General features: G+C 39.5%; 1 protein-coding gene across 4 annotated transcripts in view; it reads left to right on the top strand.

Moving 5' to 3' along the window:
• CRACD (capping protein inhibiting regulator of actin dynamics) overlaps nucleotides 1-24,504 on the top strand; it is a 295,533-nt gene that overhangs the window by 192,727 nt on the left and 78,302 nt on the right. Inside the window, exon 1 of one of the 4 annotated variants that reach the window (XM_033214597.1) lies at nucleotides 20,555-20,764. The exons of the other annotated variants lie outside the window; for them this stretch is intronic. The gene's annotated coding sequence lies outside the window, so the exon portion shown is untranslated. Of the gene's footprint in view, nucleotides 1-20,554; nucleotides 20,765-24,504 lie in introns of those variants that run through there. 4 annotated transcript variants of the gene reach the window in all.

The following is a 24,504-nucleotide window of genomic DNA, read 5'->3' as shown; positions in this document are numbered from 1 at the left end:
TCTCTCTTTCTCTCGTTCTCTCTGTCTCTCCCTTCCTTCCTCCCTCTGGCTTCTTCTCCTCTGCCATGTGATCACAACACTTACCAGCGTCCCTTTGCCTTACACCATAAGTGGAAGTAGCCCGAGCCCTCACCAGAAGCCAAGCAGATACTGGCACCATACTTCTTATACAGCCTGCAGATGTGTGAGCCAAATAAAGCTCCTTTCTTTATAAATTACTCAACCTGGGATGTTCCTTTATAGCAACACAAATGGACTAAAACAGGATTCCAATAAAACTGGTCATTATAATGTGAGAGATATACTTTTGTTAACTCAAAATCTGCTACTTCCTGTGGTCAGATAAGCAAATTATTGCTGTAAATAGTGTGACTATTATATAAAGAACTCATTTTCTTTTTCTGCTCATAACATTTCTTCTGAACATGAGCATTAGGGAATAATCATAGCCAGACACAATACAAAAGTGCTAGAAAATTTCAGGCCTGAGACGCAAGAGTAAGAATCTCAATTTCACTGATAGATACACTAAGTTAGAGTGGTTAAGTGATAAAGTCATACAACAACACATCATTAATAACAGAAGGAAACTTCCTGGTCTTTCTGAATCTACTGACAGCTTCTGGGTCTCCCTTACCAAAAATTGCTTTATGATCCCCTTATAAAAGGCAGAACTAGATTTTAGAGCAGAGATCGGCCAACTTTTGTCAAGGGCCAGATAGTAAATATTTTAGGCTTTGCGGGCCACGTAGACTGGCTGCGACTGTTCAACTCCATCTTCGCAGTGCACAAATAGCCACAGGCAGGGCTTAAACAAATGGGTATTCCAATAAAACTTTATTAAAAACAACAAATATGGGCCATACTTTGATTCAGAGAATCACCTGGGTTTTTGAAATGAGTGCTGTTTCTCATGATCAGCAAGAAGTGTGTTACATCTCGCAATACAAACTGCCTTACAGGAGGTAACTGTGTCCTAGGACACAATCCACCAGTGGTCTGCCTGGTCGTATTCTCCTTCTTTTTTTCTTTCCCTCTCCCTGCCTTTTAGGAACCACTTACCCTCTACCTATAGTTTAGACCTGGCTCAGTTTTGAAGCTAATTCTTTCCAAAGCAGGATATATGTAAGGAGCATCAGGTCAGCCATGCTGCGTGTTCTCCTTTTGGTGTATACCCAATTTCGGGTCCTAGGCCCCTACCCTGTCCCTACCTTGGAGCCTTCCTGGTACCCCCGTTACTCCAAGACTGAAATTCTGCCTCTCCTGCTAACCCCAGTCATTTCAGGGACCGTGTCCTCATATGATGCTAGGCAATGTATAGAAACAAAAATTTCCCTGACTTTTGTTACTGTGTACTTAATCTGTACTGGACAATGGTGTATGTTCATGGATAAAAGTATATTATAACACTCTCTACAAAAAAAAAATTTGGTCTTCTAACAGAGACAAGACTTCAGTACATTAAACTTAACAACTGTGATTTACTGTAAATTATATTGAGTATAATTAAATGTTAAAATATATAATTCAGGCATTAATTGCCTAGGTAGAAGATTATATCTACCAGACACATGTGCTAAGCCTTGAAGGCTATACAGAATTTGCCTAGGTAGGCCAGGATGGTAGCTCATGCCTGTAATCCCATAATCTCAGTAGTTTGGGAGGCCAAGGTGGGAGGATCGCTGGAGCCCAGGAGTTCAAGACCAGCCTGGTTAACATAACGAGACCCCATCTCTACCAAAAAAAAAAAAAAAAAGAATTGGGTTATGTAGAAACCAAGAATGGAAGGCATTCCAGGTGAGGGTGTTACTGTTGTTATGAGGGAAGCAGCTAGTGTGGGTTGCAGAGAAATGGGAGAGAAGGTCAGACAGGTGAAGGCACCAGATTGAGGAGGACCTGAAAAGCCACACTGAGGTTGTGGAATTTTATCAAGAGGACAGCAGAGAACATCTCATGGTGCTTTATGTAGGTTAGTGAAAAGTATGTTGTGATAGAAGAATGACGGACTAAAACCCAGAAGTTAAAGGTTCCTGTTTCAATCCTGCCATTTATTGACTATGAGACCTCAGAGTCATCATATAAAATCCTCAAGCCTATGTATTTGACAAATGACAGGTACATATCGCAGAGATGTGATGAGGATAAAGTGAGAAAATAGTTGTGAAAAATGTTTTGAAAGTCATACATAAGGTTCTCCACAAATGTAAGAAATTGCAGTGATACTATAACAGTGGTGATGCAGGAAAATGATGCTCGCAGGCATAAGCAAAATGAATTGTAATGGGCAAAGCTAAACAGCAGAGACAGCTTGTTTCAGTAGCACAGTGGGGTGGTTTGAATGTATGTGTTTCTCCAAAATTCATTATGTTGGAATCTAATCCCCACGGTGATGATATGAGAAGGTGGGGCCTTTGGGAGGTGGGTCTGCCCTTATGAATGGGATTTATGCCCTTTTGGCCTGGAGCTCCTTTTGCCCTTCTATCTCTTCCGCTCTGTGAGGACGCCATGTTTGGCCCTTCTTTGCCCTTCTACCCTATGAGAAGGCAGCAAGAAGGCATCATTTGTGAGGAACAGGGCTCTTGCCAGACAGTGAATATTCTGGCACCTTGATCTTGGACTTCCTATCCTCTATGACCATAAGAAATAAATGTTTATTGTTTATAAATTACACAGTCTAAGGTATTTTGTTTTAGCAGCCTGAATGGACTAAGATACATGTGAATAAATGGAAAAGGGCCTCTACCGTGCCATGTATGGATTACCAACTGAGGAATAACTCAAACACAATAAGAAATCCACAATAAAACTGTATTGAACATATATCCTGATGCTTCTTAGCTGATACAAATACCACTCATGATCATCACTGTAAACATCCTTTCTAAATGTACTGTATGGTACCTTCTGAATAAAGGGAAGCTTGCCTTTTTGCAAACTTAGCCAGGGGTAAGGTGTATAGCAGAATGCAGGAGCTCATTTTCATCTTCATTGCTTCCATTGCTGCCCCTGCACAACTCTGTGATTTATCACTGGATGTCTTCTTACAGCTCTCCAGGACTCAGTTCCTTTATAATGATGGAAAAACAACTAATAGGGTAAAACTTTGAGCAAGTATTACTGCTTAGCAATTACAGATTTTGTTTGGAAAAAGAAAAGCATGTCTTTGTGTTTGCCCCTGCACTATGGATTTTCTGCTTGTTATTTCCTTGTGTCTTTTATCTTCCCATTAAAGCATGAAAATAGTTCTTGTCTCTCCCCATCTGTTCACCACATTAATTGCCCCGGGCAGGAAGAACTTTCTTCAGTATAGGTCTTCTTCCTCTTTGTGGTTTTAAGTCCATTACATACCCCAGCTGCTTTACTGTTTGACATCTTCATCTTCTTATTGATTTGGGGGGACGTCCTTGGTGCCAGCTAAGCAGGTTAGGTATGGTGACTGAGGTGACCCTTAGCTCCTTTGATAAAAAGCATGCAGGGCTTTTTCTGCATGTAATGAACCATGGGTGGTGATTTGGCCCTTTCAAGTTGAAAAGCAGGTATATATCAATTTTTCTATTAAACAGCATGTACTAATCACTGCTATCTGTCTGTGGTGGCCCCAGTGGGGGACACAAAGACACAGGTCATTGTCATTGTTCCTACTCAAAAAGTAGTGGTGTGTTAGAAAAAATGAAATGGAGTCAGAAGGTCTAGTTACGCAGCTAACTTGCCTCATAGCCTTGCTTTAGCTTCTTTTTCTAGAAAATGAAGGGATTGAACCTGAACAATGGTTTTCAAGCAGTGTTTCTGAAAGATTCTTGGCACTTAGGACCTGTCACAGAGGACTGAGCTTAGGCTCCTAAGGTCTTCAGAGTGCTGCAAGTCTCTCTCTTGTATATATTAGGTTTCTGTATAAAATTTCAAATAAAGGTCTTCAGAACTGACAGTATTTGCAAGCAGGTGAACTAAATGCATTCCAGCATTTCTTTCAATTCTCATTTTCTCTGAGCCTACAACTACAACAAAATATAACAACATAAATAAGTTTATGCAAGGTTTTGTGACACAGAATTCAGTATCAGTTGCTCAACAAAGTACTGACTAAATTCCTTGTCGATTGGAGAATGTCATCGCTTCTGAACATCATAGCTGTCTTCAGGTAGGTACCTTATGGATTTGGACCACCATATATATATGTGGAATTTAATATGGTTGGTTTTCCTGGAAAATATAGAAAAGTAAAAAACAAAACAAAAAAATGAAAAAGAAAAAGAAAAAATTGTTAACAAACACTTTACCTGAAGGGAATCACTCTTACGCTTCTTCTGATTTATTTTCCTTCTAGGCTACGTTCTTGAACATCGTGATATTTTAACATAGTTTTGAAATACACACACACACACGCACACAGACACACACACAGACACACACAGACACTAAGTGCCCCAAGAGAAGAGGCAATATCTATTGTCCAGCAATACATATCCAACACATTGCTCAATGCCTGGACAATGGTAGGTGCTCAATAAGTATTCACTAATGAAATTACTTGTTAAATAAATATCATGCAAATATTAAAAATGTATGTTTCTGCCTGTTCTCTAATATTAAAAGCTTCTGTTGCTTATCTTCTAAAGCTGACTGTAGGCATGTGTAATCCAGCAGCTCCACTCCTGTGAATACCCAGCAGAAATGCATGCATTTATTCACTGAAAGACATGCTGTGGAGTGTTATAAGACCAACACTAATAATAGGAAGAATGAGAAACTACCCAAATGCCTATCAACCTAAGTTGAGATAAATATGTGGATTCTCACAAAGAATGCAAAGCAGCAATGGTAATGAGCAATCCACAACCATACACAAGCCAGATACGAAAGAGTGCATGCTTCGTGATTCCATTTCCATTTCCATAAAGTACAGGAAAAACCAAGTCAGGATAGGGAGCATGAGAAGACTTCTAGATGCTGCTGTTGGATTTCTTGATCTGGAAGCTGGTGTCCATTTTTCAAAAACTCATCAAGTGTTAAAATGTGGCTGTTCTTTGACCCAGCAATTTAGGTATTCAGACCGTATATTCGAGCAGCTATAAAATGGACCTTCCAATGATTAAGTCACTGAAGAACGTGTGTTGTGTATATACTATGCACCATGAAGAAATACCTAAGGATGTACGAAAAATACTAGTGAATAATAGTGCTTATTGCAGTTATAATAAGTTACAAACATGGAGAAAAATGAAAGCCAACTCAACTCTCCCATGGTAGGAGCATATGTACAGTAATTCCGTCTTCCTGCTCCTTACCCCTTTGTGTTTCTGGTCTCCTACTCATCCCCAGGCAACCACTAATCTGCTTCCTGTCACTATAGATTAGTTTACATTTTCTAGAATTTTATATAATGGAATCATACAGTATGTTCTCTTTTTTATCTGCCTTTTTAAAGTCAACATAATTATTCTGTTTAACTCAACTCTCTATGTTATAGCATGTACAAATGCTCTAATGTTCCTTTTTATTGCCAAGTTAATTCCTTTTTATCACCAAGTAGTATTCCATTGTTTGGTTATACCACAATTTGTTTATCCCCTCTTGATGGACATTTGCATTGTTTCCTATTTGGAGCTTCTGTGAATATTCTAGATGTCTTTCATTTTGGTTGGGCATGTTTTCATTTCTCTTGGGTAAATACCTAGGAGTGAAATGGCTGGATCCAAAGGTAGATGTATGCTTAACTTTTTAAGCAATTACCCACGTGTTTTCCAAAGTTGCATCCCCATCACAGTATATGAGGTCCCTTTTGCCACATCCTTGCCAACATTTAGCATACAGTGTTTTTGTAGTTTTAGCTAATGTAATAGGTGCTTAGCACTATAGTTTAAAACATGTATCTTTCTTTTTTTTTTTTTTTTTTTGAGATGGAGTCTCACTCTGTCACCCAGGCTGGAGTGCAGTGGCGCAATCTCGGCTCACTGCAAACTCTGCCTCCTGGTTTCAAGAGATTCTCCTGCCTCAGCCTCCCAAGTAGTTGGGATTACAGGTGCCCGCCAGCAGGCCAGGCTAATTTTTATTTTTTTGTATTTTTAGTAGAAACAGGGTTTCACCATATCGACCAGGCTGGTCTTGAACTCCTGACCTCAAGGGACCCACCCCCCTCAGCATCCCTAAGTGCTGGGATTACAGGCTTAAAACATGCATTTTTCTTAATAACTAGTTTTACATGACATTTTTTCATGTGCTTATTTACCATTTGTATATCTACTTTGTGAAATGTTCATATCTTTTCTCAGTTTTTAATTAGATGATTTGTTTACTTATATTAACTTGGGTGAGTTTTAAAATATATTTTGGATTCAAATGCTGTGTTAGGTATAGAATTTATCAATATCTTCTCCAAGTCTATAACTTATAATTTCAGTCTCTTAAAAGTATCTTTGGCAGGACAGGTTTTTAAGTTTTTATTTTATTTTACTTTTAGAGACAGGGCCTTGCTATATTGCCCAGACTGAACTCCTGGGCTCAAGAGATCCACCTGCCTCAGTCTCCTGAGTAGCTAAGGCTATGGACATGCATCGCTGTGCATAGGAATATACAGGTTTTTTTTTAACCATCATTTGTTGAAAAGTCTAACATTTCTTCACTAAATTGCCTTTACATCTTTGGTCAAAAATCAGTTGTCAGTATATACATAAGCTGGACTCTGTATTGTTTATCTTTCTTGTCTTCTGATTTGTCTTTTATCTAGTTATTTTTATGCCAATACCACACTGTATTACTTGATTACTGCGCCTTTATAAGACTTAAAGTCAGATAGTGTTATTTCCCCAGTTTTCTTCATCTTTTAAAAACCTGTTTTGGCAACTTTAGCTACTTCGCAGTTTCATATGAATTTGAGAATCAGTCAACTTCAACAAAACTGCCTGATGAGAATTTGATTGGGATTGTGTTGAATCTATAAGTCAATTTGGGGAGAATGAATAACAATATTGAGTCTTCCAACCCATGTATATGGTTTATCTCTCCAATTATATAGGTTATTTTTTATTTCTCTTATAATTGTTTTGTAGTTTTCAGCGTACAGATCTTTCACATCTTTTGTCAGATTTATCCCTAAGTATGTTCTATTTTACAAATGGTGTCATTTTTATTTTATTTTATTTTATTTTATTTTATTTTTTTCAGACAGAGTCTCGCTCTGTCGCCCGGGCTTTTTTATAATTTCAATTTTCAGTTGTTTGTTATGTAGAAAGACAGTTGATTTCTATATATTGATGTATCCTGCAATCTCTCTGGACTCACTAGATCTAGTAGAGTCCATCATTTTTAATAATAGCTTTATTGAGATATAATTCACATACCAAAAAATTCACCCTTTTAAAGTATACAACTCAGTGTTTTTTTACTATATTCACAGTGTCATGCAGCCATCACCACTATCCAGTTTTAGAGTTTTCATCACCCTTGAAACAAATTGATACTCAGTAGCAATCACTCCGTGTTCCTCCTCTCTGATAGACCCTGGCAATCACTGACCTGTTTTCTGTCCCCTGGTTTTGCCTTATCAGACTATCAGAATAAATGGAATTACTCTGGCTTCTTTCACATAGCGTAATGTGAAGGTTCATCCATATTGTAGCATGAATAAGTACTTCATTCCTCTTATGACTGAATAATATTTTCCATTGTGTGGATCTGTATAACATCTTGTTTATTTATCAGTTGATGGATATTTATTTAGGTTGTTCCCACTTATCAACAATGATAGATAACACTGCTATGAACATTGTGTGGTGATTCCATAAATTTTTAAACTCTGTTTGTTATAATAAAAATATTATTTTTGTAAAAAGGGAAAATAGTGAAACAAAGCTTAGAGAAAAATGATTAAAGAGTCAACCAAGAATGGTTAAAGAGCCAGGACTTGATAGGGTCAAGGAAAGGCATGGAATAGGACAAAGGTAACCACCAGGTTTAAAGCCTTAGTGGTACTAGAAACTGGGAAGCGGTGGGGGTATTGATTAATTCGTTTTCATCTGACAATTATATATGATGTGGCTTCAAGTGAAAATGTTTCAGTAGACAACTGGAACGTAAGTAGAAGACTAAAGCTGAAAATATAGGCTTAGAAATTATTATAGTGGTGCTATTAAAGCCACGGGAACTGATTTTCTGCTAAGCACAAACAGGAATTTAGGCAAGATACACCCTCTGTTCCACCTCCAATTTAATTCATAGAGTAGAGTCCTGTTGGGTTTAAGGGCATGTTTTCAACAATTCATTGCATTTGTGTGCACATTGTGATATAGTAGACTTTAACGTGTCTACAAACTATGGATTTTAAAAGAAATAAAATGCCTTACCCTATATTCACATGATTGTATCCTTAAAGATATAGTGGGAGTACGGGAAAAAATTGTAAAAGCTCCCGTTAAGTCTTATCTGACCAAATGCCATAAAGCAATACATCTTGGGGGTATTTGTCAAGTCAGAGCTTTCATCAAAAACAGATAAGACATCTAAGGCTGGAGCCACCTGGATTTGCATAAACCATTTAAGGATTCTGTTTAGGAGCAATGAAATGTTACAGAACTTGGAAGCTTTCATTTTGTGAGATGTCTATGGGAAGATAATTTTGGAGGTTATTTTTATTTCCCTGGGGAAACAAGAAAGAAATTAGCATGCTCTGTAGTGCTACAGACTCATTAAATACCAGCTCACGTCTCTATCAGTAAAAGCTAAGTTTTTTGAGTAGTGGAATTGCTCTCTTTGAACAAAAGTATCAGACAAACCATTTGTCTAGAACTCACAGTTGCACAAGTGTACAGTCTCTCAGGACAGTGGCAGCAAAGTACTAATTGAAGGTCACACACCACATGCTTAGAGTAGAAAGTATGACCATGTCCAGATTAGTCTGTTAACTGCTCCCACATCCACAAATGCTCATTGTTGATAGTAGATTCAGCTTTTGAAACAAAGGTCTAAGCAACCATACAGGGAAAAATGGATTGGTTTGGCTATAGAAAATTTAAAACTTTTATGATCCCATTCACACAGGAAAAGACAAACTACATGCATCTATATCTGTGTAGATGCACCTACAAGACAAGGGTTGGGAAGGCGGAGTTCAAGAGGGCATGCTTTCTCCGGCCAGAGTTCTAAGACAAGAACCTATTTACCGACTGTGGGTTTGCCCTGCCCACCATCTGTGCATGAATCTGGGCCTCCACCACAGACTAAGTTATCTGGGCTGGGTAGCTGGTGGCTGTTAAGAACTGAATTGTGTCCTTGAAAAATGCTATGTTGGAAACTTAATCCGCAGGGCCTCAGAATGTGACCTTACTTAATAAAAACAGGGTCTTTACAAAGGTGATGCAGTTATAGTAAGGTCATTAGGGTGGGCCCTAATCCAGCATGACTGATGTCCTTAAAAGGGAGACTTTGGAGAGAAAAACATGCTCAAGGAAGAGGATGTGAAGGCTATGTGAAGAGACTGGAGTGATGTGTCTACAAGCCAAAGAACACCAAAGATCGCCAGCCACCACCTGAAGCTGGAAGAGGAAAGGAAAGATCTTCCCCTAGGGCCTTCAGAGGGAACATGGCCCTTGATCTCAGACTTCCCCTCTAAGAACTGAGGGAGAATCAACATCTTTTGTTTAAGCCTCCTATGTTGTGGTACTTTATTGTGGCAGCCTGAGCAAACACAGTGGCTAAGGAAACTAATTTCAGTCAGAGACGACATTCAAAATTCAGCACTGAATATTGGCAGGACTAGGCACTAACCAGTCAGAAGAGATGTCAGCCTTGAACTACTCACACAGGTGGGCCACTGTGGGGCAGAGATGACATATGGGAACCAGGAGTCACATAGGACGATGGCTCAATGACGTGAGAAAACAGGGTGTGGGGAAGGAAACTAAAGAATGCTCAATACCTTGAAAATGGGCAGCAAAAGAAAGATTAATTTTTAAGAAAATGTGGCACATATACACCATGGAATACTATGCAGCCATAAAAAAGGATGAGTTTGTGTCCTTTGTAGGGACATGGATGCAGCTGGAAACCATCATTCTCAGCAAACAATCGCGAGAACAGAAAACCAAACACCGCATGTTCTCACTCATAGGTGGGAACTGAACAATGAGATCACTTGGACTCGGGAAGGGGAACATCACACACCGGGGCCTATCATGTGGAGGGAGGAGGGGGGAGGGATTGCATTGGGAGTTATACCTGATGTAAATGACGAGTTGATGGGTGCTGTCGAGTTGATGGGTGCAGCACACCAACATGGCACAAGTATACATATGTAACAAACCTGCACGTTATGCACATGTACCCTAGAACTTAAAGTATAATAATAATAAAAAAAAAGAAACTGCAAAAAAAAGAGAAAAATATGTACCTCTATTCAAAAAAAAAAAGAAAGATTAATTTAGATGCAACCAATAAAAATATTTTCAAAGACTGAAAAAAAAACTTTTGTGCTGCAAAATATGCCATGAGAAAAGTTAAAAAGCAAACAAAAAAATATATTTGCAATGTATTGCAAATGTTTATATTTTAAATATGTTAAAAATGCATAACTTCAGACCATTTCCCACCAATCAGAGATTGGGAGGGATGTGTTGTTGGTGAAGATTCAGGGAAATCTCATGCATCACTTTTTGGAGTATGAATTGCTATAACCCCTTTGAAATGTAATTTAGCAATGTATATTAACATTTCAATTCACACTGACCCAGCACTCTCATAATTTAGAATTTATGCTATAGAAATAAAATCACCAGTGCCTAAGATGTATGAATATCTTTATTTAACATTGCTTATAGTGATATAAAGGAAAAAACCTGGAATAGCTGAAGTGTCCATTAATAGGGGGAAAGGTTGAAAGAATGAGTTAAATTTAAATATGTGGCCTGGAGGGATATCTACGATATATATAATAAAATGAAGAAAGCAAATTATAGAATGAGTTACAGATTATAATTCCTTTTTATTAAAATGAAACCAATATGCATTAATATCTTTGTGTAAATAAATACATAATTTAAAGAGACCCAGGCTTGAGCCATGATGAGTATGATTAATCTAGTTTTTTATAGATTAAATTCACTTGTATGCATTTAAGTCCTATAAAAAATTGGTAAGAAAGATGGACCTTAGGTGCAAAGAATTGGGTTGATTTTGATTTGATTTTAATCAAAATTTGGATTCATTACTCACTAGCTTGTCAGTAAATGCAGCGTCACGTTATCACTTTTTTTGACTACCTATTATTGATTATATGCATATAAAATGTTTAATCATTTGCCTGTTGCTGAGCATTTTAAATGGTTTCACAGTATTTAGTTTTAGAAAGAATGCCATGTAACCATATTTTTGTATACTTTCTAAGTATTTTCCTAGCAGAAATTCATATCTAGGTTAAAAATATTACATATACATACACACACACACACACACACATATGTAGATAGAGCAATGGATGAATCAGTCAGTAGATGTAAATATGGGCATATATGTATAGTATGTATAAATATAGGAGATATGTATAGATATCTTATAACCTAGCAATATATACTTTCACATATTATAAATGTTATATCTATAACATGAAAATATATGTTATATGTATTGTATAATCTAGTTATCTAGTGCTATGTAACAACTACCTCTGAACTAATTATTTATCCATCCAGATATATAAATGTCTTTTAACCCAGCAGTCTACATAATTTTCTAGTTATCCAGTGCTACATAACAAACTGCCCCAAAACTGAGTACTTAAAACAACAACCACATTTAATTTACTCACGAATCTGCAGTCTGGATATGACTCAGTCAAGACAACTTATGTCTACTCCAATTGACATTGGCTGGGGAGGCTTGAAGACTGCAGGCTGGAATCTTCTGAAGGCTCTTTCACTCACATGTGTGTTGCCAGTGCTGGGAAGAGTCAAAGAGCAGGGGGCTAGAACAGCTATGGCAGCTGGCATCCCTCTGGCATCTTTCTCTATATATGGTCTCTCTACATGTTGGCTTCAGGGTAGCTGGACTTCTTACATGGCCACTTAGGGCTTCAAAGCCTTGTGTCCCAGTAGAGCTGCAGGTGGAAGCATTGTCCTCTTTTCTAACTTAGCCTTGGAAACCATGCAGCATCCCTTCCACTACAGTCACAGGCCCACCCAGGTGGAGCAGGTCACATAGACTCCCACCTGTCAGTGGAGCAGCATCAACAACTCATTGTAAGAACATGGAGAGGATGGATATAGCGGTGCAGCCATTTCTGGAAAATACACTCTGCCACGTTATTTTAGGACTTTTGATACATATTGCCAAATAGCCACTCCAGATATTGTACAGTGATGAAAATGATTCTTCCTGACACTGCTAAAGAAGGATATTATTACTCTTTTTCTATCTTTGCCAATCTGATTTTTTTTTTTTAAGATGGTATTTCATTTTGTAAATTTACTTTTTTGGTTGCTACTGATGTTGAAAATATCTGTACCTGTGGCCAGGCACGGTGGCTCGTGCCTGTAATCCCAGCACTTTGGGAGGCCAAGGCGGGTCAGGAGATCGAGACCATCCTGACTAACACGGTGAAACCCCATCTCTACTAAAAATACAAAAAATTAGCTGGGCATGGTGGTGGGCACCTGTAGTCCCAGCTACCCAGGAGACTGAGGCAGGAGGATGGCGTGAACCCGGGAGGTGGAGCTTGCAGTGAGCCAAGATCGCGCCACTGCACTCCAGCCTGGGTGACAGAGCAAGACTCCGTCTCAAAAAAAAAAAAAAAGAAAGAAAATATCTGTACCTGTGTACTGGCCATTTTTATTTCTTTTGTGAGCTGCCCGTTTACATCCTTCCTGAAATTTGTAGTTAGGGTTTTAAAGATCAGTTAGTTCAAAGTCCCTCCTTTCACTGATTAGGAAACAGAGTCACCAAAAGTACCAAGTTCAAAGTTTTCTGAACTTATGTAAAGATTACATCAGCACTTCAGGCGGGGTGTAGTGGCTCGTGCCTGTAATCCCAGCACTTTGGGAAGCCGAAGCGGGCAGGTCACTTGAGGTCAGGAATTCGAGACCTGCCTGGCCAACATGGTGAAACCACGTCTGTACTAAAAATACAAAAATTAGCCGGGTATGGTGGTATGTGCCTGTAATCTCAGCTACTCAGGAGGCTGAGGCAGGAGAATCACTTGAACCTGGGAGGCGGAGGTTGCAGTGAGCCAAGATGGTGCCACTGCACTCCCACCTGCACGACAGGCTCAAAAAATGATAATAATAAATATTATTTAATAATAATATTATAGAACTTAGAAACTTTCATTTTGTGAGATGTCTGTGGGAAGATAATTTGAGAGGTTATTTTTATTTCCTTGGGGAAACAAGAAAGAGATTAGCATGGCCTTGTGAAGTGGGTGTCATCATGCTCCATTCGCAGACGTGGAGACTGGCCTTTAATGTCAAAGTACATGTTGACATGTTTCATCTGAGAATGTTTTCATCCAAGAATGATACAGAGAGCCATCGAAACCTCCCTGTCCCCTAAGTTTAGCTGAATTGAGATGACCTAGATGTCATCTCATTGCATTTAATAAGCAGGACTGAACCTGGATTCAGGTTGTCTTTGCACCTTAAAAACAAGTGTCTAAACCTAGAAATAGGATAGATATTGTCAAGTTAAATCAACCTTTGTGATAACAAAGTTAGCCATCTTCAGAGTCAATGAGCGTTCAGCTTCCCCATGTCCTGGGACCCCTGCTCCCACCCCCTGCCCCAGACTCTTGTGTGTTAACAACACCAGACTAACACAAAAAGCTTTATCTTATAATTACCTCAAAATTATAGACTTCTAGAATATGCACACTTTAGATAGTACCGATGAACATCTGTTCTGCTGTTTGTGTGTGAAATGAATGAGATGAAAGTCAGGAGGAATGATTAAACCTATGACAGGTTTTTTAAACAGGACTTTTAAAAGGCCATTAAATTCCAGATATTTTAATTTCAATTATTCTTTTTCTTAGTCATCCATCTGATATGCTCCAGACACATACTAGACACTGATAATACAGAGCTGTAAGACATAGTATTCATTTATTAGATATGTATACTTTTCATTGTCCCAAAAGGCATATGAAATGGGTTATAAGAAATGGCATTATTCCCCACCTCAGGAAGTGGGGAAGATCAAGGAGGACGTGGACGAAAAACACCATGATAGAGATATGCCAAAGGATTGCACTGTAGCATGTGGAGGTGAGGCAGGAGGATTCCTAACACAGACTGGAGGGGGGAGTGGGGTACCGCAGAGAAATTCCTTGGAGGAACAAATTACACAAAACTCATCAACACTGTTTTGTGTATTGTACATTTTTTCCTGGTTTGCCTTTTTTTCTGGCATTAGGAGGCCAATCACAATTTTAAGCAGAGCTCAGACACAATTGCTCTTCTGTTTAGCCAACTGCATGCCTGATCCTTTTCTTTTTCTTAAATACAGGGTCTCACTTTGTCATGCAGGCTGGAGTGCAGTAGTGTGATCGTGACTCACTGTAGCCTCCAACTCCTGAGTTCAAGCAATCCTCCTGCCTCGGCCTCCCTAGTAGCTGGGACTGCAAGCATGCGCCATGACACTTGGCTAATTTTTTTTGTAGAAACAGGATCTTGCTGTATTGCCCAGGCTTGTCTCAAACTCTACCTTAAGCAGTCCTCCCAAAGCACTAGGATTACAGGCATGAGCCACCACACCCATTTTGATCTTCAAAAAGAAGATTCTTAGGTTTGTCTTCTGTGACTTCAGGCCATTCCTGAAACTTATTTCAGAAACTTACTCTTATGTGTCTGGTGAGCTGTGCTGCCCCGCCCCCCCAAGAGTTCCACTGTGCAGCTGTGATTAAGTCCATTCACACACCCACCAGGTTTGCAGATGCCCTGCCACGCTGTCAGCATGATGGATGGGCCTGCATTACGGTGGGTAGAGTAGGGGAAAGCAGGAAAGGAGCTCAGAGCGTTATCAGCTGTTCAGCCTGCAAAGTCCATGTTATAATAATTGCCATTTTCTTTTGTGTTTCTGGTTGATGTATGGAAAAGGGCAGACTATAAAGTGTTTATGAAATTTTCCTTAGCTTTTCACTCCAGTGTGGTTACTCAGTACAGGGCTTGTGTGCTTTCTGGATCCATTAGTCCTCATTTCTAACTTGAGTGGATTTCTATTTATTGCAACCAAAGGGCCTTGAGTAAAAGAAATTCTGAAAGCACAAGTTTATACATCTTTTTATCTGACCATCAATCAATGGTTCAGTTCTCCAAGATAAACTTTAGTTTCTGAAATTCTGTTTCATGGAGTCTTATAGAAGTTTTCTGTGCTTGCTCAATTAATAAAGTCACCGAGAGAATGAGTGAATAAAAGCAACTAAGCTGAATTACCCCTCTCAATTCCTCTGGCTCTAATTTTATCAAGGGACTTTTGTTTCTCTTTGGAAACTGGCATTTCTCTTATTCATTTAATAAGTGAATACATAACTAGAGACTGCTATGTTCCAGGCATGGTTAGTAGATGCTAGGAATGTAAAGATAAGGAGGACATGGACCTTGCCCTCCAGGAGCTCATGGTTTAGTGGGGGAGACTGACAGATAAACCAGAGATTACAGTACAGGAAATGCAGTTTAAGGCTAACAGTGGGTGCCATGGAAACACACAGGTGCAGTACCTGATCAGCCTTTGGACGAGCTCTTGGAGGTGATCAGGTGATCAGGAGATCAAGGAAGGCTCCCTGTAGGAGACAGCACCTGAAATGAGTTTGGAAGGATGAGTAGGAGTGAGCCAGAGGGAGAAACTGAAGGGCGTGTTCTGTGTACATGGCCTCATATGAGCAAAAATAGGAGGGTGTAAGAAAGTCTGGTTCTTTCATGCCAAAATATAAAGTAAGTTTTGTTCCCCAAAAATATCTCAGAAAAAAGAGAGTTGCCTTGTATTTAGATTTTTAAAAATCTTTTGTATTACAGGATACTCTCTGATTTACTTTATTTTGAATGACAAAGTAAGAAACAATAGCCTGAAACTACCTCTGTCACTGCTAGTTTGTATGCCTATGGAGGTCATCATAAAAGGAAGCAAAGAAATTCAGTACAGATTTAGTGGAGTGTTGGGGTGGGGGATGACTTCACAATTGCAGATCTTGAATATCATTGCCAATAAACCTTCTAAAAATCACTTGAAAATGAAATAGAATTAGTGGTTACTTTGTGGATATCATGAGTATACAGCCACAGGATGAACGGAAAAATAAAACTGTCCTTATTTTAAGCAAATGGATATTTGTGGCTTGAGATAAAATTTCCAGTTATAGCATCATATACAGATGAAAAAAATGTTTCCAGTTTCACGTAGAGTAAAGCTATTTTCACTTCCTTCTCCTCTTCCAAATCCCCTAAATAATAAAGAGAACAAGATATAGCCATGCAAGCTTTGGTGACACTAGGAGATGTGTAGCCCTGAACTAGGATTTATGAAGACTGAACAGTGGTGCAGGAATGGCGAGAAAGTGGTAAGGTCAAACCTACGTTCCTGCAAGGATGAGCACTCAAAGAACCCCTGAAAAGCTCAGAAAAAGACGTCGGGGGTCACAGGAGGCAGAGGCGATGGGAGGTCAAGGATAGGGATTTTAGGAGAAAAATCTGTCATGGAGCACTTGAACCCCATTTTCCTACTCCCATTCCAGATTGATAGGGAACTAAGGCTCCTCTGCCACCACACAAAACCAGAAGTTCATCCTCTGGAAAAAGAAAATCAGAGGACCACCAGGCTCCAAGATAGCAGGCAAGGGAGGGGAGGAGCGAGGACCCTATGTGAAAACAAGAGTACGTGGAAGTTTGTACACTTCATGATGACTACAAGCAGCCTGGTGCACCAGGTAAAGGGTAGGGTAGAAGGATGCACCCTAAAGCGCATGAACCACCCCAGAGAAAATCCTATAGATACTGTCATTTGAGAGTCCCAAGTTTGGAGAAGCTCCTGATGGCCCCCACTATCTATTTTCCCTTTATCCTTTTCACTAACAGAACTTCCCCATGTTTTGGCAAAGAATACGGATGGCTGGGTAGAATCTACCTCCCAGATTCCCCTACAGTGGGCTGTGTCCACCAGCTAAATTCTTAACAGTGGTATGAGCAGTTTCTGTCTCACTCTCTTAAAAGAAATCAGCTTGTCCTTGCCTTTCTCTCGCTCCCTTCAAGAGTAGGCTGTGGATGTCGTGCCCTTGAGGGAGCCTCAAACATAGATCAAGATCAAGGCCTTAGGAGATGGTGATCAACCAAAGATCAAGGCCTTAGGGGATGGTGATCAACCAAAGATCAAGGCCTTAGGGGATGGTGATCAACCAAAGATCAAGGCCTTAGGGGATGGTGATCAACCAAAGATCAAGGCCTTAGGGGATGGTGGAACAACAAAATAGGAAGAATAGAAAGAGTGGCAGCATCTACTTGTCCCGTGCCACTCATCAACATAAGGAATGTTAGAAGAGAGAGAAATGAACTCCTAACTTGTTTAAGTCACTGTATTTTGGAGCCTCTTTTTTGTAGCAACTTAGTCTATAAACAAATACACTATATTAAAAAACAAAACACCTGGCTTTTTGCTCAAATTTGTATTATAATTTTCTCCAAAATAGCACATAATCCAGTATAAAATAGCATTGGATTTTTAAAATGGCTTTCTTTTTTTTTTATTTATTTTTGTGGATACATAGCAGGTGTATATATTTATGGGGTACATAAGACATTTTGACATGGGTGTGTAATGTGAAATAAGCATCATGGAGAATGAGGTGCCTATCCCCTGAAGCATTTATCCTTTGAGTTACAAACAATCCAATTACACTCTTTAAGTTATTTAAGAATGTACAATTAAGTTATTGATTGTAGTCACCCTATTGTACTTTCAAATAGTAGGTCTTATTCATTCTTTCTAACTTTTTTTTTTTTTTGTATCAATTAACCATCCCCCTTTCCCTCAAAGCCCCTTACTCCCCTTCCTGGCCTCTGGAACCATGCTTCTGCTCTCTATGTCTGTGAGTTCAAAGATAGTATATATTTAAATTGAACAAAAAGTCTTCCAAAGACTTTTCTTCTTCTCTTTTGCTGGGAGACAGGAGGATTGTCTTACTGGGAAAATGGGAGACTACCTGAGACTCAGGACCACCTTATATTGGTTTCTAGTCTAACATTCTGGAAACTTGAGAAGATTCTGAAGGCAGAAGTACAGAGTGTGAAATGTGGAGTATAGAGTATGAAATAGGGAGTAGTCCTGGCTCCCATTAAAATTTACATAATGGAGGTTCCCTAAAACCAGGAGGGGGGTTCATATGCTGGCAATGATGTTATGGGCCTGATAATGATCCCCACAGTTTTGGTGTGAGCACTTGGATGACTTATGCTCCCATTTTGTGAAGTAATCATAAGGTGTTACACATTTAGGAAAGAACATGATGGGTTTGGTTTTAGACATACGGAGGTACCTACGGACATCCAAGTAGAGGTCCAGGCTACAGATCCACAGCTTAGATTTGGTTTTGATGTAGATGTGTTTTTTACTCTGTTGCTAAAATTCAGCTAGTATATACATCAGGATGGCTGTATCAGGTGGTAAAATTCTGAAATACTCTGTACTCGTTGGTAAATAGTCATTTCCATCAGACTCCCAAATGCCTCCCATTTCCCACACACTAGCTGTTCTAACCCTTCTTGGGATACCCCCATACCACCCTACAGTCCACAACGAAAGGGTTAATACCTGGCCCAGAAGTGGGCCTCCAGGACCTTGCCCAGCCCTGTGGCTGTCCTGTCTGCTCTGTTTGTTAAAGTTTTAAATAAAACTTCTGCTCACAAATCGTGAAGGTGGAACACATTTCCCACATAGCCATGCGCTTAATCTGTTTCACAGTCTCCCACAAATCCCATCCTAAGCTGCCCTTCCAGTCTAGCCGATATCTCTCCTAAGTGTCCTCTGCTGCAGGCAGCATTAATTACCCTCTGCTCCCTGACTCCCTGCGTTTTCTCACCTTCATTTATTTGTGCTCATTACTCAAAATTTTCTCTGATTTCCAAGCATTCTGTGTTTTATTCATCTTTCAAGGCCAATTCATTTTCCCTTCTACAAGAAAGCTGCCTTCATTTAGAAATGATAATTCCATCCTTGAAATAACCACCCCCTTCTCATGGAGTATATCACTTCCTATCTTATTTACTACATTAGGAATATATTATATTATCTTAGTATTTTCTATAAAGTCTCATAGTGGATAAGTAATATATAATTGTTGAATGAATTCAAGTATGAAATCTAAATCAAAAGACTCTACCAGTTACCATTGGTCTATGGTTGCTAGCAATTTTATCACTTCTTTAGAATGTCTAATCTCAGAATACCTGAAAATCTCCCTGGCTCTGATACCTATGCTATCTTTTGTCACATGCCAAGAAAAAACAAAACAAAACTAAACAACAGTAACCAAAAGCAAGCAAATGCAGAAATGTTTACTGGTTTTCTGAACTAAAGCCTTTGGTACTTTCAATTGTGTTTTGGTCATCTCTCTTTAATGTAAAATGGTAAAAGTGATTTTCCATTTCCTGCACTGACTTTAATTAATCTTCCAGAAATGCTGGAGCAGAGCTTTTCTAAGGAGTGTTGCGCTGTTTGCTCTACTGCAGCAAATCAAGCTCCTATTGTAACACTGGTGGCATAGGATGAGTCATTGGTTTGGCTGGGACAAAGTGTTTCCTGAAGTCAGATACAAGAGCAGAATACCTAATGGTACCTTAGTACCTATATTCTGTCTCAGACATTCAGTCCCTAGTGCCCTTCATTGAAGTAAAGGAAAAATCAAACTTCCAATGTTTGATTGAGGTAGCAGATAATTTGCACTCAAGGTCACTGGCATGTAAACAGATTTTATTTTCCTTGCAAACATTGAATTGCGTTTTCTCTCTCTTCTTTTACATAAGATTCAAGCAAAATGTAGACTATGTTATGTACCATGCCTAGTCTGTTTTATAAAGAAGCAATGTCTGGCATTTGCCCTAGGTAGATACTGATGGAGAGGAGGATGGGCAGGAGGCATTGGCTGCAGCCTGAAGGGTACCTAAAGCTGTGATTTCGAGCCCCAACCTACTGGCCTGTGCTCTCAGCCAGCTCTCTTGATATGCAGTGCGGTTCTCAGCGAATCTTTGTCAGATGTGAGGGAAGAGACACTTCCTTGAGTTGCCATTTTTCTGTCCTCTGAAAGTAAAAAGTGCTGAATGGGACTAAAGCATCTCATCTCTGCCCTCTCCTCTCCCTCCTTTTTCATTGATACCTTTCAATGAAAAGATTATATATATTCACATGGGGCCTTAGATGGAAGGTGACTGCAAGTGAGGTTACTTGATGTGTCTGTAACTGCAGGGTCGGGAGGGATGCATGCACAGTCACGGGGCGGACAGTTGAGCTGCTTCACACAGGGTTTCTCAGAGCAACTGTCAGAGCAGAATCCTGGACTGGATCCCCCACTGGCTGTTTTATCCTTACTGGAATTAGAACTATGTCCAAAGCCAATCCAACAGTACCTGCCCTCACCTGACTCATACTGTAGGAGCTTTTGGTCATATCATACCAAGGGCCCTACTGAGCTTCTACATGGGGCATGCACATTCCCATGGCGTGGTGTCTCTGATGGAGGATAATTTACCAGATGGAAGAATCTCATGTTTGATCAGGAAACTGTAGGCTTCAGGCAGCCCAGAAGGTAAGTGTACAGAATGTAAAGAAAAGGCCCTGTACTTGCCCTCTGAAATTGGGAAATGGGGGAAGAAACAGGCATCTGTTGTCACCCTAATGACATCAGAGTATGGCTTCCAGCTTCCTGCATTCATGGCAGCAGTTTTCTAAGACAGTGAATTCCCCAACATTGTTCTTATTAGTTGTACTTAGGTACTGGTATTAGTGCTAGTACTGGTATGGCTACTACTAAGAATCAGTGCTTGGGTACTGGCATTAGTACTTAGATACCCAAAAAAGTTCGAGTGCATTCGTAGTTGGACCTTTGTAAGTCATTCTATCCTGTGCTTTTATAAGCTTTGTTGAATGTGAGAGAAAGAGTTGTGATATTGCTAGGACAAGGGAGTTGCACATAAGCTTTGAGCTCTGTGATCATCCTCTGTCATGGGGTTGTGGGAGAAGCAAGGCTAAAACCCACTGTGACATGAGACCCCTTTGCACACTACAACCTCTCCTTCTGCCATATAAGCTCAGAGTTGGGGCCCAGGTGTAGACTGTATCTTTTGAAGCTCTTGAGTCTGTCTTACTAGATCACTCCTACATGGTGAAGCAGTATTCTCAAGATAGTCTTTTCTTGCCCTGGCTGTATTTCTTCTGTTAGGAGTAATTGATGATATATTAGCTACTTTTCCAGCTGTGATTTGGCAGTGGTTGAGTGGCAGCTGATAGTAACTCAGGAATCTAAAGAAAAGACCATTTTGACTTTCAGAGTTACATAAAGGATCTCTGCCTTCCTCTCCTCCAGTAGTTGGCAGCTTTCCAATTAATAAGTAGGAAAGGAAAACTCACCTAGAGAATCCTGTTGTGAGCTGGGCACGGTGGCTTATGCCCGTAATCCCAGCACTTTGGGAGGCTGAGGCAGGTGGATTACATGAATCTGGGAGGGGGAGGTTGCAGTGAGCCAGGATTGCACCACTGCACTCTAGCTTGGGCAACAGAGTGAGACTCCATCTTAAAAAAAAGAGAGAGAGAGAGAATCCTGTTGTGAAGCCTGGGAGTGAACTTTGCATGGGATGCCTCATGCTTACAGTACTCCACAGTATTTTATCAAGATAAATAACATGGGAGAGTGAATTCTATGAGGCTGAGGATTCTGTATGGTATACCCAAGGAAATGAATAAAGCATCACAGCAGTACCAGAATGTGGAATGAATCTTTCCAGTGGGGGGCTGTGGGATCCCACTAGAGAAAACTCAGCTTATCATTCCAATACAGGCTCTTCGTACAAACTAGCAGCATTATTTGTTTCCCACTAAAGAATCAGGAGCATCGCAGAGAACAGCACAGTGCAATTTGTTTTCAGAGAGCTTCCTTCATTCAAGTGGTTAGAAACTATTTCTCAAGATAATTTGTCCTGAGTCAGAGCTGACATCTTACCACGGAAAAATGCACATTTGAGGAACCTGGTGTTGCTCATACCTGGAAGACTGTGTTTTAAAGGTTTTAGTAATTAATCTGCTCACTTTTGGTGAGCTAGAACTAAAACTCAGCCAGCTAAGTATCTATTAAGTGCCTACTTTGCTCCCATCATAATTAGGCAGGTCATAGGCATAGATTTTTAAAAATTAAGATGCCATCAAGGCTCAATGCATTATTTACAGGCAATAAATCTTACCAGAATACCAGGCACCTGCCTTGGCAGTTATCTTTCAGAGACTATGAAGCCTCCATCTCCACAGAGACCCCTTGGAGTATTTTGGAGAAAGGGGGATGCCTCCCTGAGCCTATTTGCTCTTTACCCCAGAGCCTTGCACCCACCTGCTGAGTTTTGTGCCATTATTAGGAAATAGTTTGGTTTCTGGCCATCTTAGAAAAAAGGAAAATTCCTTGTCTCATGGTTCTTTGAACTGTAATTTAAAATTGTATGTGTGCCCGTTACTGCCTTTGCATCTGATTTATTACAAACATTACTAGTTTATGTGTTTGTCCAGAATTGTAGGCAACTTGCAGGAAAGTTAACATTGTTTTCTCACTATCCAGAATACTGCCATATGCCAGTGAGATCTAATATGTCCTGGGATTTGGGTAAAACAAGGTAAAGAAACCTTATTCCATCTTCAAAATAAATCTGAATTGCCCTGTACAATATCTAAAGCTCTTTAACGTTCCTTCTTATTATGTACTTCCTAGTATTCTTTTGCCTCTTTACCCTTTTCTTTCTCACATTTTGATTCTCTATATCCCACTATTCTCCTTTCCCTTCTTTTCTTCTTCCTAATTCCTTTTCTCTGTTTTGATAATAAGTAAGAAATGCCATATAATGGTCAAAACATACCCATTCATTAATTTTAAAAATGTCTTTTTTTCTCTTGTTCCATCGTTGGTATCTAATAAAACATTTCTTAATACTAGCTAGCAATATAATAGCTAATGTTTTTGCTGGAGATTCTGCTAGGTGCTTTATATACCATATCTAATTTATTCCTTACAAGTCAATAAGCTGGGTATTATTATCACTCCTATTTTACAAACAAGAGAGCAGAAACTTAACAGATTATGGAACTTGCCCAAAGTCTCCTAGCTAGTAAGAAAATTGAGACTCAGAACCAATGTCTCCCTCCAGAACTCAAACGCCTTGCAAAGAATGAGCTCTCAATCTAGTAGTGTCCCCAAGACACACTTTTGAAATGCAGCAAAATGATTAAGAGCATGGTACTTGGAATTAGACAGACTTGGTCTGAGTCTTAGCACTGCCAGGGATTAACTGTGTAACAATGGGCAAATCATTTCACCTCTCCGAGCTTCCATTTTCTACCTATAAAACATGGAATAGAATACCTCACGGAGTGGTTGTGAGGTGTTACATGTAAAACTTTAAGCCTGGCACATGGCCAAAGTTTAATACAGTTCACTAATATTACTATCTATGGAAAAAACAGTATTTGTTCCCCTTGCAACAAACTTCATTTAATTAAAGCATATTTCAAAATAGCGCTAACTGTCCTCAGAAACCACTGGGAATTTTTCCTTGATGCACGTGTCTAAAGATTCCTTGAATCCATTCATGTCTTCATCCTGCACAGCTGCCTGCGGTTAGTAACAAGTTCTGGAATTTCCCACGTCATGTATGAAAGAGCATAATATAGTGCTTCCATTTAATGGTTCCAGAATAGTCTTCTTCCATTTTTTACTTAATGCCCTGGTGGCATATAAATGCTTTGGATATTTGGCCTGGGAAGGGAAGCCCTGAAAAACTGATAGAGAGGAATACAGTATGCCTTGACCACCTGAGTCTTCTAGTCTCAGTGCCTGCCTGGTCAAGTGTCTAGACATCAGGCTCAGAGTCAAGAGACCGGGTTTCTTCACTCATTTAGCATCTAACCTTGTTCAGTTAGCTTCACTTCTCTGGTCTCACGTAGAAATCAAGTAGTGACTTCACTGTCACTTTCTACTCCTTGAAATTGATATTTGAAAGGCATTCGAAAAATATCAGGTGATGCGATTCAGCAGAGATGTGTCTGGTGTGTGCAGATTTTATTTCCTTTAGCCCAGGCCGGAATTTTATGTTGAAAGTGAAGCATATATGAAAAATAAAGCGTAATACTTTCTTAAAGTTCCACCCCAAATTATGAGTATTTAGGTTATGCTCAAAACCAAGTTCAGTGACCACTAAGGCTCATGTTTAATAAGGTGTTCTTTTTTCCTTAATTGAGAAGTGGAAGATTTTGTGAAACTCTGGTAGAATTTTGGTACTTGAGAAGCAAAAT

This window comes from Trachypithecus francoisi, unplaced genomic scaffold (assembly GCF_009764315.1).
Source record: "Trachypithecus francoisi isolate TF-2019V2 unplaced genomic scaffold, Tfra_2.0 Lachesis_group1, whole genome shotgun sequence".
In the NCBI taxonomy this organism is placed as follows: Eukaryota; Metazoa; Chordata; class Mammalia; order Primates; family Cercopithecidae; genus Trachypithecus; species Trachypithecus francoisi.
This window is presented reverse-complemented; position numbering and strand designations above follow the sequence as displayed.